The sequence below is a fragment of the Pistacia vera genome, unplaced genomic scaffold (genome assembly GCF_008641045.1).
Source record: "Pistacia vera cultivar Batoury unplaced genomic scaffold, PisVer_v2 Contig256, whole genome shotgun sequence".
In the NCBI taxonomy this organism is placed as follows: domain Eukaryota; kingdom Viridiplantae; phylum Streptophyta; class Magnoliopsida; order Sapindales; family Anacardiaceae; genus Pistacia; species Pistacia vera.
In genome coordinates, this window is record NW_022196064.1 from 268,353 (window position 1) to 283,187 (window position 14,835).

Genomic DNA, 14,835 nt, shown 5'->3' on the forward strand with positions numbered 1-14,835 from the left:
AATCTTTAGAGAAATGTGTTTGGTTGGTTGGAATGAATTGGTGGGTATATTATAATAATATGTTTGGTTAGAAGGATAAATGAGTGGGTATGTTATGTAGATTACTAAATTGTCCTCCTTTTTAAATATAATATAATATTATTTTTATTATTATGTTATTCTATTATTTTTTAAATTATTTTTTAACCCGCTATATTTGAAATTTTGCTAAAACACCCCAACCATATAAAACTTTAATTTGTAGCAAAATCACTCCCACCCACCCCTAGCCACTGTCGACAGCCAGCCGCCGTAATGGCGCACAACCAACCAGATCTGGAATGGCTAGATCTGGCCCGTGAAATAGTGGCCATTTCACGGTTAGATCTATGACATTTCGCAGCCAGATTTGGTCGTTTTCGGCCATGGATCATAAATCCATGGCCGAAAACGTCTTTACCGGCACACGACATACAAGATTCCACTGATCTTGCCCGGATATGATGACTTTCGCCAGTGGTCAACGGTGGTGGCTAGTGGCTGATGGTGGTCTTGGGTGACTGGGGGTATTTTGTTAACTTTTAAATTTTTTTGTGACTGGGGTGTTTTAGCTATATTTTCAAATGTAGGGGGTCTGGGTAATTGTTATTTGGTAGACATATGAGGGCAAATGTGTCTGAAATGATAAAAGATTAAGGGCAAAATAGGGTCAAAATTAAGATTACCTTGGTAATTTTATATTAACACCCTTTAGGAAGGTAATTTGATTACCCCCAATATTACCAACAGTAAATACTATTTGCAATAAAAGATTACTTAATATTTTATTACTTGACAACCAAACGAGGGAATCTTGAAAATTAAACAAAGATTCCAGGATTAATCTTATATCATCCCGAACCAAACGCAACCTAATTGTAGGTTAAAGTTTTCAAAATTAATGTAATATTGACATATTAGACTTTAATTATGTGTGATGGGTATGGTTTTTTTAGTATATTAACAATAACATTATTGTATTTATTTAAGCAAAAAAGGGATCAATTGGGAGAAAATGAATATCCAGGCATTAATGGAGTTATTAAAATAGAGCAATGCTAGTTTACAAAGACACATACAAAGACAATCCCTATCTTTCTCTCTCTTTTTCCGTTTTTTCTTTATTTTTTTCTTCGGATGATGTTACTTTATAGCCTTTTTTGTATGGATCTTTGTAAGGATAGCATTTTTTATTAAATATTCTTAAAGAAATCATCATTGCATTTTATTAGTTATTAAAACGTGCATAATAATTATATTCAAGAATTTTAAAGTTAAGGAGTAAGAGCCAAGTATCTCATCAACATAGTGAGTTCCAGTAAAAGGCTGGGCCTCTCTCATCTGTCAAAATTCGAGCCCAAGGAACTCTTCCAGTGAAGTTGGCCCCTGGTCCAGAGCATTTGTACTCCCGTAGAACACCCAACTGCATTCATTCATCACAGTTACTAAACCAATTTTAGTTTATAAAACAAAAACAGTGATGATTTAACTACTTACGTATCACGGTTTGGTTTACCCAATCATCCACCCTTGTGACGAACAGTTTGTCCATGAAGGTGTAAGAGAACACAACCCTTGAATAATCCCCCCATGCTCTCCCTAGATAAATCGTACCACTACCTGTTACACCACTATCTTTGAACGAAAACCACTTTCCAGAGATGAACTGGAACGCTTTTGAGCTGTAAGAGATGCCACCTTCTGAGCACAGAATTTAAATTGCAGTTCTGCACACAATTTACATTGGGTTCATAATAATATGGGCCTTGGATATTTTATCTACTATTGGGCTTTCACTCACCTCATACAGGGACCTCCCATAACCAAAAATGAAGTCAACGGAACCGGATAAAGCAATTATTGAAGTAGTGGAGGCCTTTGTGATCATAAAGTGTGTCTTGAGCACCATAAAAACTACAATTGTAAAATGCAGCTTTGTCCCTGGATACGAGTGCAACTGCTTGTTCTCCAACGGATCCAATCACATGTGGGGCTGTATTCTGCAACAAACAATATATTCTGATTATAGTATTTGTTATATATCTTTAGCCAACAAACTAGGTTTATTGATGCTTAGAATTTTAATTTTAAATTGTGCTATAAAAATATTGCAACTTTAAATTTTCTGCATTTCATAGAAAAGCGTGAGCATCAGAGCTGCATGTGTATTTTGGTTTCTATAACAGATGGTTTTGTCTGGAATTTTGAATATTCCATGCGGCAATGGAATCTCCATGTGGCCTCGTCATATATCAGAAAGATTGTAGCGAAGACAGTCGTTTCAAATTTGAATCATGACTTTCACTTCACCCTAACAAGTTTCTAAAACTTATAAAAAATAACAGGACCCTTAAATGAGCAATAAACATTTGGTAGTATCAGGCAATGATAAAATACGGATTTAAAAAAACAAATGGTTAACTTACGGTTTTGAATTATGGGTAACGGCGAGAGAAAATGTGTTTGCAACAACTTGTCTTTAGTCTTGTAATATAAATTGTTGAAGGTTTAATTAATTACCCCAAACCATGTTGATGGCCACAAAAATTAGCATCTACAGATACGGTTGCGCTTTGAATGTCTAATGGTTTCATCAGTTCCAGAACCGAAGCAGTATCATTTCCAGTAATAGTTGGAGGTTAGTGGAATCCCCAATAATGTAACAAAGGGCAAAGTTTTGGGACGCAATCTTTTCCCTGCAAAATTAACATTGCTGTAAGTATGTATTAGCAAAACAAGCATTAAACTAAATTTACAGCTTGAACGATGACTGCATAAGAATTTAGTTAGCCATTATCATTAAAATGTTATGAGTCTACCTGTAACACCTGGTTTGATCTCCATATAACTCTCCGGGTGTTGTGGGGGGAATGCTATTAATAGCTTCTCTGATGGTTCTGAAATGACCTGTCCCGTTTTGAGAAACACTTATTCTCATTTGTTCATCTCAGCCTTGCTCAGTTTGTCATCAAGCACCCTGCAAAGCTCCTGGAGCTTGAGTAATGGACTCTGCTTGCAAGAGAGCTTTCTCAGATGATTTTGGACGTTCCAGGAGAGCCATTTATCATAGTCCGAGGCTCTATCTAATCCTGAGAATAAGATTTCAAACAAAATTAAACAAAGGAATGAGGAAGAGAATGAGATGGAAATAGTAGGATTTTGAAGCCATAACGAGAATGTCTTGAGTTGAGAAGGAGTTGAGGCGTCTATTTAAGATATGCTAGTGGGTGCGCGGTGGTGTCATGATATGCGGGCCCAGGATATGAAAATTACATTAGGGGTGTACTACAATGTCCTTCTCCCTGTGCTACGCTATCCACACATACTGAAAATACACATTTAACCCCAAGATTGGTGGTGAAAGATGTTGCCATTTCATTAAGTTTTGATTCAACAATGGTCACTAAACTTTGACTTACTTGGTCTTTGAGTTTGTAAGGTGTTAATGGATTCCAGAGATTAATTGAGGTACGCATAAATTAGTTCGAACACCTATTAAAAAAAAAAATACCAATTTCCAATTTATAGGATTTGAAACTACAGGTTCGTTGAACTGTTAATCAATGATATAAAAGCAAAACTATAGGAGTATTAGATGAAATGGAAAACGCACAGAGAAGTGTGAGTGAAATCAAGGAAGGGCATTTTAAGAGTAAATTATTTTGCTTGACGGTTTGTGCAATGGGGATGGGGACCCCCAAGCCTCAAATCTGAAATTGTGTGTAAGGGTGCAGCATCCAATCCAATCTTCTCTGGTGGTGGGGAAGATAAAGAGAGTGCGGAAAAAGCTGTATTCCATTTTCAAATTTATTAATTTTGTAGTGAAGAAGTAGATTTGTGGGCTAACACAGTATAGTAGCAACAGAAACTGGCCTCACCCTCTACAATCTTTAAGTATCCAACGCGCAATATGAATATGCAGTAGATCATTAATTCATGGTGGGGGCGCGGCATGATCAACTCGTGCTTCTCTCCCACAAACCATTCTCTGATTCTACTCCAGTTTGTAATCGAAACTTACTTTCTTATTCTCATTCATTTACTTGGGTACAACCCGCTTTGCTGCTTCTATTTTATTTATTTTAGTAATTAATTAGTGATAGTAAGAATCTGTATACACATAGATATAATGTCTTACAGTGTCCCACCACAATAGAGCTTAACAATACTCAAGAGAAAGTAGATTTTATTCATCCTATCCATTTTAAATAAGGATTAAGGAGTGGTCCACATGTCAAGACGACTTGTAAAACAACTCATTCACATTAACCTCAAAGGTATAAAGGACAACTCTCTTCACGAAAGAGGGGGCGGGCATATGAGAGTTGGGCACAACGAGAGCTTCAACCACTATTTTTATTGTAAATAAAATATTCCATTTTTGTATGTCTTACAGGAAAATCAGAAAAATAGTCAGAGAAATAAATAACATGGACAGTAGATTCGCTTTAAGATTGAACAATTATAAAATCTTATTGTCAATCTATTATTTATGTTTTTGCAAACATATATAATCTCTGCACCATAATCAACTGTCAATCATTCACGTGTATTTTTAAGACTTTCTTAGCACTTTGCACTGTGAGAGTTGATGTCAAAATCACGCATCGATAGTTTAACGCTACAGGAAGGGCATGATTCACATCACTCTCCATGTTTTTCCAGCAAGCCTCAAAATCTTCACATTATCAGATGTGAAAATCTGAGCAGGATAAAGTCAAATCTGGCAAAGCGATGAGCAAGAGTTGCAGCCTTTCGATTTAGCTTTCCGATGATCCAGAATTATTAAAACCGAGGTCTACAGCTTAAGTTATGTCAAAATACTGAAGCTGAGCACTCAGATCGCTGGCTAGATCGCATGCTCAGATCGCACATTAGATCGCTCTGATATTTAGCTTCAAATCGCACATTAGATCTCTCAGATCGCACGCATCATATCTCATATTGCGTGGCTAGATTGCCTAGATTGCACGCATTAGAGCTCTTAGATCGCGTGGCAGATTGCCCTGATCACACACATCACAGCTCTCAGACGCGTGGCCAGATTGCCCAGATCGCACGCATCAGAGCTGCTAGATCGCATGGCCAGATCGCTTAGATGTGCGCATCAGAGCTCTTAGATCACATGGCTAGATGCTTAAATCGTGGATCAAAGCTCTCAAGAGTGTCGGCTAGATCGCATGCTTAGTACTCTCATAAAGATCGAGCTCCAAGCTCTTTAGATCAACGTGTTCAAGATCATTGAGATCACGGTTTAGATCACGAGATCGCGCTCCTAAGCAGCCAGATCGTGCTTTCAAGCACTCAGATTGCGTCATGAGCGGCCAAATCGTGCTTCCGAGCATCCAGATTGCACGTTCAAGATCATAAGACCACACGATTAGATCATTTAGATTGTGCTCTCGAGCAGCCAGATCATGCTTCAGCACTCAGATCGCGTCAGCAGCCAGATCGTGCTTCGAGCACTCAATCGCACTCTCATGGCTAGATCGTGCTTTAAAGCATCAAATCGTGCTCTCGAGCAACCAGATTGTGCTTCCAAGCATCTAGATCGCAGTTCAGATTTTGAGATCACGTGTTCAATCATCCAAATCGTGCATTCAGATTGTTGAGATCACATGTTTAGATCATTTAGATCACACTTCTGAGAGGCCAGATCGTGCTTGAGCGCCTGATCGTTGACTCGGTTCTCAGATCAAGTTTGCGCTTTCTGAATCGAGCTCATTGTGTTCTCAGATCAAGTTTCGCGTTTTCTATCAAACTCTTTGTTCTTAGATCAAGCTTCACGCTTTTGATTGCACTCTTATGTTCTCAGATAACAGCTAGATTGTGTTCTCAGCTCTTAGATCTGATCAGTTGTCAGTCTCAAATTACACAGCTGTCACGTTAGAAAAAAGCGTAGAAAACTTAAAACAACCTTGAAACATGCCAAATGGTGGATTTGGCCTCGAAAATGGTCCCAACAAGTATCTAGTTGCCACGATATAGTGCTCAGAACGAGCTTTCCTGGATATCTTACGAGCTCTAAAACTCCTTCGGATCAAAAGTTATGGTTGTTTTAAGTTGGTTTATTCGTTTAAGACCTCTGAGTTGCGCGTTTGGGCTTCTGAGCTCAGTTCTCTACAAAATTCATCTACTAGACATTTTATGTCAATTATCAGAACACGCTCAGCTTAGATCGCTCAAACGCTTAAATTGCAGTCCTAGCTCTCGGTACCCGATCACGTCAGGCATAGTTGAGCTCTTCAGTTGAGACTGCACCTATAGTGCGACATCCATTCAATCTAAGACATGAGTTTTTGAAGTGCAATTATGCACTCCAAAAATTGGGAGGGTTCTTTTTGCCAAAAATGCACACTATGTCAACATCATCAATCAGAGCAACAAACACTCAAAGACAAAGTGGTATTAGCTGTTAAAACCCAAACCGCCTCAAAAAGATATTATATCAATTTATCCCATTTTAAGATAAGAAAGGAGTGGTTCAGTGTCAAGGAACTTGCAAAAACACTCATTACATTGACCCAAAGTATAAATGAGCATCTCTCTTACGAAGAGGGGGGGGCATATGAGAGCTGGGCCAAACGAGAGCTTCAACCATATTTTTTCTCTGTAAATAAAGAATTTCTCATTTTTGTACGCTTACAGGCAATATCAAAAAAATAGTAGAGAATAATAAAATAACAGTGGATGTAGATCGCTTTAAGCATCACAACCAATATAAATCTCTTGTCAATCTATTATTTATGTTTACAAACATATATAATCTCTATACCATAATCAACTCTCATAATCATTACGGTAATTTCTAAGACTTTCTTAGCACTTGCACGTGTGAGATCATCGGTGTTAAAATCATGCATCAAAATATAAAGATCCCAAAGACTTAGGGTTCAGGTAAGTTTTTCTTGTATGTAAAAAAAAAAAAAAAATGAATTTAAAGTAAATGGTAGAATATAGAATCTCAAGATATTCAATACTGATTTCCATGGCTTTTCACTGTCACAATCATCTTCGTACTAATGATGCTTATAAATTTATAATCAAATCAAAGAGATGATAATAATATGCCCATATACCTTACCCTTGGTAATGTTTTATATTAGTCCAGTCATATGGTAAGGGGTTCTCAAGGTTTGTCTTTTGACATAAGTTGGACTCTAGTAGACCCGCACACTTTTATTAAAAATGCACCTCTAGGTAATGAGAGTATTTATGTATATAAACGATAAGACCCCTCTTAACGATTGGAGTTTGACATCAACACACCCCCCCGTGGGCTTGGGAGGTTTAACATTATATTAGTAAGAAATAATTACTCTTGGATCATGGGAATTGGCACTATAACAACACAGAAACAATTGAGACACATCACATGACCGGTAATAAAGTTGAGGCAAGGCAAGTCCTGAATGAGACATATATACAAATCTCTGCTGCTAATGAATGGTTCAGTTATGTCAAACAAGTTATCATATGACTTTGATGAATGAGGTTTTGAGAAGAACAATCTGCCAACGTAAGCAATGACTACATTTATATTAGTAAAGTCCCACCTTCATCCACGCATCCATCCACAAGTGGGTTTACTGCTGACAAATTATAGCATTTGAATTGACTCTTCTTCTCCAAAGGGGGCTTCTTTTTTTCATATGGGCTATTATATATAATTTTATCAAAAGCCTTCGAATTAAGCTCTGGCTGCTAATATTTTTTTTCTCTAATCTCTCTTCTTATTTCTCAGTCTCCCACTAAGTGATGGGTAAACGGACGAAACTGTTAACAAATACGTCATGGAAAAAAAAATCCACAAGAAAGAAGTACTGACAACAACAATCTTCTTTTGATACTTTTGACATAGTCTTAGACTGACAATATGCTTACTTTGTCTCTACCAACTGAATTTTCTTTCTTCATAAATTCTACTCTTGCTTTGATTTTTATTTTGAACTACATCTATAATTTACATAATATGGCATGTGTGGTGTATGAGTTGACGACCTAAACTCATCTAAATTCTCATCATCTTCTTATTAACTAGACCTTTTTGAACAACAGAGTTTTCAAGGGTTGCGGCAGTTAGTGCTTCAGTCGAGGAAACTACACAAGAAATTATTAAAAATGTGCTCTTGGAGACCATTTAATGACAATTGCTCAATGCTTCCATCATGTTACATTCTCTGGAATTTTTTTAAGGAGACGGAGAGATCATTCAGTTCTAGTGAATATTATATACACAAAAACCCAACTGTAAATAACAATAATTTTTTATGATACAGGAGATAAACCATGGGCTTAATCCATCTAGATGACGTGAACGTGAAGTTGGTGAGAGAGGTCATGTAAGTTTCAAATCCCAGATTAATCAACCAAGTCGAATCATTCTTGAGATCTAAATACCTCACAATTCAACTGATATAACACTTCTGTATGGAATAGTAATATAACAAAATCCATGGAACCAATTTAATTAATTTTTGGATGTATAAAGATTGAAGATCTATGCGAATATTATGTTATCTTCAAAAATCATACCTTACTCACTAAATAGACAAATTATTAATTTTTTTTCATGATGAATCTAAATATAAATAAATTCAATAGATTCCAACCTTTTTTATTATAATAAACAAAATTATCTGTACATCAAAGTTGTCAATTATGCTGTGTTAGCGTAATATCACTAGGAAATAAGTATCTCATTAAATCAGAAATGTTTCAAAACTTTGATGCGTTACGTAAACAAAATATCTCTGATCTTAGTCATATAGCTGCTGTGCTAGAACCAGACATTCTCATCATTCCACAAACTCTCCATGACTCATCGCCACCTAACCACTCGTTGTTGTTCTGGGTTCGAAACGTGATATCCAAACCGGTTTAGACCAGTCCCATGACCCAGAGACACAGCCAGACATGTATCTGGGAGAACTCCGACCAGTTTTGTGAATTGTCGAGATTAGTATCCGAGGCAGGAGATACGTGGGCACCACTGAGTCCCAGGAGGCAACAGACAACTCGGGCATGAAACTTGGTTCCGACCCCGATTCAGTCGAATATAAACTTGACTTGTGTATAGTCTGCATGGTACTTGTACTTTCCGTCGTGGTGGTGGTTACGTGGAAGTGGGTTGACGTTGATGAATGGGTGTTGCTTGGATCCGCTCAAGTAAACGAGGCATCCAAACGAACGCATGGCATCTCTAAATTGCTTACTGTTAACGTCACATTTGAGCTGCTTTGCCTGCTTTTGAACTCTTGTTCAAGTTTTTATCTCATTGTCTGTTCTTCCCGGCAAGTGCTGTGCTATTTTGACCACCTTCAATTTCAATTTCCAATTATATGAAAGATAGATTAGTTTAACTGCTGCTGAAATAATTAGAACAAAAAGACCAGAGTTATGATTAATATATAATAACCTATTTCCCCAGCGGGAGGAGTTCAAGAATCATTAGTTGTTCCTGAGACTGATGTTTCCTCTTCGAACATCGGGCGCAAGTAATTTAACCACCTAGCCTGCAGCTTTTTCCCGTTCGTTTTAGCCTGTATATATCTCTGTTAGTCTTAAGAAAAAAGATTGTACAAGAGCAAAAGAGAATATCAAACTTAATTATAGTGACCTGCACCAGAGCTACAGAGTTCCAACGACCTCACCATGAAGGAACGTAATTCATAAGCAAGGAGTCCTCTTCAACAGTCCATGGCCCTTTTCTCACTCCATCTCCTCTTCACTTTGTTGATCATAGTTGAAGAACTAAAAACTCCATTGAGCTTCCATTTCTATATAATTCGAATATAATTCAGGGTTAAAAAGAAGAGAAGAAGAAGAAGAAGAGTAGGGTATTTTGATTAAGAGGAAGTTAGAAAATATGGCTAAGATTTGATAAGAGAGGAGATTATATAGAGAGTTAAAGAGGAGATTGGAATTCAAATGAGCATAACTATGAATAAAGAAAAAGTGGGGCTGTGAGATAGAACGCGCCAAACATAATTAAATATGCAACTGATTACTGAAGAACTTAGGAGAAATTAATATTATAGCCAACATTTAAGAGTTTTTTATTTGGAGTTTGACTGGTTGACTTTTCAATGTCTCTCATACACGCACACTACGTCTACCACAACCCAACTTGTGGAAAGAAGGTTTTTCAAAGACCCCTTTTTTTATTTTTTTTTAATTTCTTTCTAAATTATAATATTCTTTTTATTATATTTTATTGATACTATGATTTTTACCATGTGAAGATGCTGAAAAAGACCAAGATTTCGATCAACATTATTTTAAGTCTGACCGACCACTACTATTACTCCTTCCTTCCCCTCCCTCTTCAACCATCTAATACCACTGCTTTAACTGTTTTTTTAAGTCAACTATTTAATTTTCTTCTTATATTATATTTAAAATTACATAACAAAGAGGAGTCAAATCTAAGTTTAGGTGAGATTTGTAAATTTAAGAATGTTTTCACTTAAAAGATTAATTTAATTTAATCTAAGTTAATCCATTATCTCTAGGAAAAGGGTTAACATATATTGGGAAAGTCAAGCTGGTACGTACTACCATCAAGTAACGTTACACATCGAAAAATGGTTTAAGATTACGTAATCCCAATTCAATGGATAGACTTGATTTCATAATATTTCCAATTCCTAAAACTATAATTAATTAATTGGTGGTTTAAAATAAAATAAACAAATATACCAAATTCCTTAAAAGCTTAGGTTCCAACCACTATTTATACTGGTATCTTCAAATTGATGAAGCTGTAAATTTTGGGAACATAGAAAGTGGACTCTATTTTTATTTTCTTTCCATGTTAATTTGAAAAGTTTGGGATGGACAAATCAAACTCCCAACTGTTATTGTCATCAAACCACATGCCACAAACTCATACTAAAATATTTTGGTTGGTGCTGTTCAAAATCAGAGGACACAAATCTACTACTTTAACAGGGAGCTAATCTCGGCTTATTCTCAAAAGATTTCCGACTTTCTGACCTATTAAGCCCTCTGAGATCCTGAATTTCCAATCAGACCAATAAAAGAGTGCACAGAGGGATCCTGCTCTTATCCACAGAAGTCCCAAGAAATTTTCTCATCAATTCTTCATCCAATTACAAAAATGTTAATCAAAGACCATTCTTTAATAAAGCAAAAACTCTTTTAACCTTTAGAAAGTGTACATATTCAGTCAAATGACGTCTCGAAGGATTCTTTTTAAGTTAAATTCTTGGCTCCCTAAAGAGGGACTCGATGGAAGAAAGCCAACAAGAGAAGAACAAATTCTTTGTTTGACACATCTTTTTTCCTTTTGAAGGGTTACTTTCCAGTTTCCACAATAATATTCTTTTACCAAGTATAATCTGATGTGGGTACTGGACTGTGATCAATTGACTAATGAGAATTTTAGACTCTGGAAAGTTGCGTGTACTTGGTTTATCTATCCACAAGTTGTTATAAGTGATACAATATCGGATAAAGAAGTTAATTTGATGAATATTTATAGTTTCTCGGTGTATACATTTATATTGAGCATAATACAGATTGGGAAGACCATGTAAAACTTATTCCAAACCAGTCAACAGCGAACATATTAAAAATTAACCCTATAGAATATTGTTTACCCAGAGGAAATTCCTTAAGATATATATATATTATTGGATGAGTGCATGAGAATCAAGGACTGGAATAAATCCAAAGAAGCAATTTGCTTTGTGGTTTTGTCATTTGGTACTCCTTTAGTTTGCTCAAGTTTAGAGCGTTTTGTGTTCATCATTATCACGTTGGTGTTTTCCAATATTTAGCTATCTTGAAATCTTTGATTGACGGATAAACATCGAAATCTATAGCATGTGCATGTAATTAAGACAATAAATGTTCCTATTTTTCATATACTTCTTGTCTGGTTGCGATAATAGATAAGGAATCTGAACTTACCCCATATATTTTTCATATACTTCTTGTCTGGTTGCGATAATAGATAAGGAATCTGAACTTACCCCATATATTTTTCATGCTTGAATTGATGGATGATCCTGTCGAAGGGAGTAATGTTGCATACAATTTCTAATACATACAGTTTGTTGTTTAGCCTTACCGTTTATTCTATATGCCATTTCTACTATTTCATTTCTAATGAGTCTCATAAATCTCCATTTTTAACCGAACTTTCACTGCCACTTGCTCTTTTTATATACATGGGTCTATATATCTGTAAGAATATAAAATATACATCAAAGCACGTCACAAAACATATGAAACGATGGAAGATTTGAGCCTCATGAGGTATTCATATAAATGCAACACTTTCTTATGAATTATTGGTTTTACATTGCTATACGTAGATGAACATATCTTTGAGAATATAAGAAATTTGTTGTTCCTAGAATTCCAATCAAATTATATCTTCTATTTGTTCCTTTCTTCTACCAAGCTGCAAGATTCTTGTCGGGTTTTTCATTAAAGTGCAAACTTAAAAGAAGCCTCTATACGATCTGCTTTCATAATAGAACCGAATCGTCAAACGTAGGAGGCATCACATGTTTGGATCAATCACAGTCAATGACAGTCCAATCGCATTTCATTTCATTTCTTAAAGCCTGTACCCAGCTGAAGTTACATATTTGAGGTTAGCTGTCACTACTTTACTTGAAGATTATCATATATTTACTCCTAAATTCAATTATCAACTCTTAAATATATACTGCGCCTGCACCCACACCCATTAAAGGATAAAAAGTAAAAGAGCAATGTTAGTTTTACAAAGACACATACAAAGAAAGCATATAAAGATAATTTCCACCTTTGATTTTCATGATTTCTTTCTCTTTTTATTTTTTATTTTTTTCTTTTTGTTGATGTCACTTTATAACCCTCTTTGTATGGATCTTTATAAGGATAACATTTTTCAAAAGTAAAATTCCGTTGTTGACTTGGGGTCTTCTGCGTCCATGGTGAGAAGACCTTCAATTTCACTATCAGATTGTCACTCTCAGCTTACAGTTGAACATAGTTGTGAATTTGTAATGGAGTTGCTTGGTAGGTTGCTTGTATATTGATCTGCCACGTTGAGATAATCAATCTACAGAAGTAACCGACAGAGATGAACCATTATTTGTAAAGCCAAAATTAATTAAGAGGCTAGTAGTATAGGCCTGATACTTAGGTGCGAATCAGGGACAAACCAAATAGTCAAATGGGAAATGGGTGTAGAAGGAGAAGATTACAAAAAAAAGAGACGATTTCAACAGTAACAAAATCTCTTTGCTTAACCGGCCAAAATTGCTGTTTCTTGTGGCAAACTCAACTTCTTTTCGAGCTGTCCAATTCGATTTTTGACGTATTAAATCACCTCCGAAGAAGTCCACATCTGATCTCATCTTATCATGTCAAATACACCCTAATTTTTATGCATTGTATCGAGTCCAACCTGTATATATAATTCAGGGGAAGTGTGCTCCTAACTCCTATCTCTTGTTCTATAATTATAATCTACTTTATGGACTGCTGTTTTATGGCATTAAGATTATTGTACCATTCCTAGACAGCTAAACACAAAGTTGCGTTCTTATCAAATTCTTAGTAAAGATAAACATTGTTGGGATATTTCGACTTGTTTTCTTGTTTGTTTTACTGAGAAATTGTTTGTCTTTTGAAAAAATATTTAATAAATAATATAATTGTAAATAAGAATTAAATTTAGAAGTTTTAATAGGAATTGAAATATGAATCTTATTGGAATTAGAATATCTTATATCTTACCTATAAATATAAAGGTGAGAATCAATTTAAGGTTATGAGAGAATGTGAGAACACAAAGTATTTGATATAAGGGTTATTAAACATCATGGAGAGAATGTCTTATGAACTGAGATGGTTTCTACTCTAGATATTGGATTGAGCGTGGTTAAAAACTAGGATTGTTTTCACTCTGTTTTATGTACCGATTTTATGGTGTTATGTACTCATATATCGTATTCATGAAACTATGAGAGATTTCTCTCATCCGTGGATGTAGGCGAGGTATGCTGAATCACGTAAATATTGTGTCTCTTTGAATGGTATGATTTTATTCCTATATTATTCATTTTGAATGTGTATTTTTTGCTATATGATCTCTTAACAAAACATTAGGTATTCTCAATTAAATAATTATGTGTATATATTGAGTAATGAACTGTCAAGTTTATACCCAAATTTTGTTAATGGATCCGGAGAATTCGAATCCGGATCAATTCATTTATTGTTATGACGAAGCACAGATGACGAATTAACATGATATGATCATGGCAGCTCAAGTGATGAGGTCAACGGAATCTGGCGACAATGGACGTGGTGTTTGAATGGTTTAATTTTATCAGATATTAATATACTAGAATGGAATAAAAGAATTTCTGTACACTGGTCTACAGTCAATGGCACATTGAAAAGAGCCCTTTTTTCTATTCTCTTTAATGTTTGATTTATCGAATACCATTCCCGATTAAATAATGATCAATTTCTTCCAATTTACAATTAAATAGATTAAAAAAGAAGAAGAAGAAGAAGAAAGGTGAAGTAAAAAATATATATTAATTAATTTCGTTTTGACATTGACGGAAATGCATGCCCAGGATGACTTTAGGCATTGATGCCAAAGTGAACTGTCCTTCTGATAGGCATGGCAATGGGGCGGGGCAGGGTGGAGATCTCATTCACCGTACTCATCTTTACCCTCAAAATAATTTCCCACCCCCATCCCATCCCCGTTACGGGGATGACAGGAATTCCCCGCCCCAAAGGGGAATGTTAGAGGCCCATCCCTGTCCCGTTAATTTT

The 14,835-nt window shown here is 35.7% G+C and overlaps 1 pseudogene; it reads right to left on the minus strand.

The window, feature by feature from the left end:
• Positions 1-1,233: 1,233 nt before the first annotated feature.
• LOC116132594 lies at positions 1,234-3,079 on the minus strand (annotated as a pseudogene).
• Between the last annotated feature and the right edge of the window lie 11,756 nt (positions 3,080-14,835).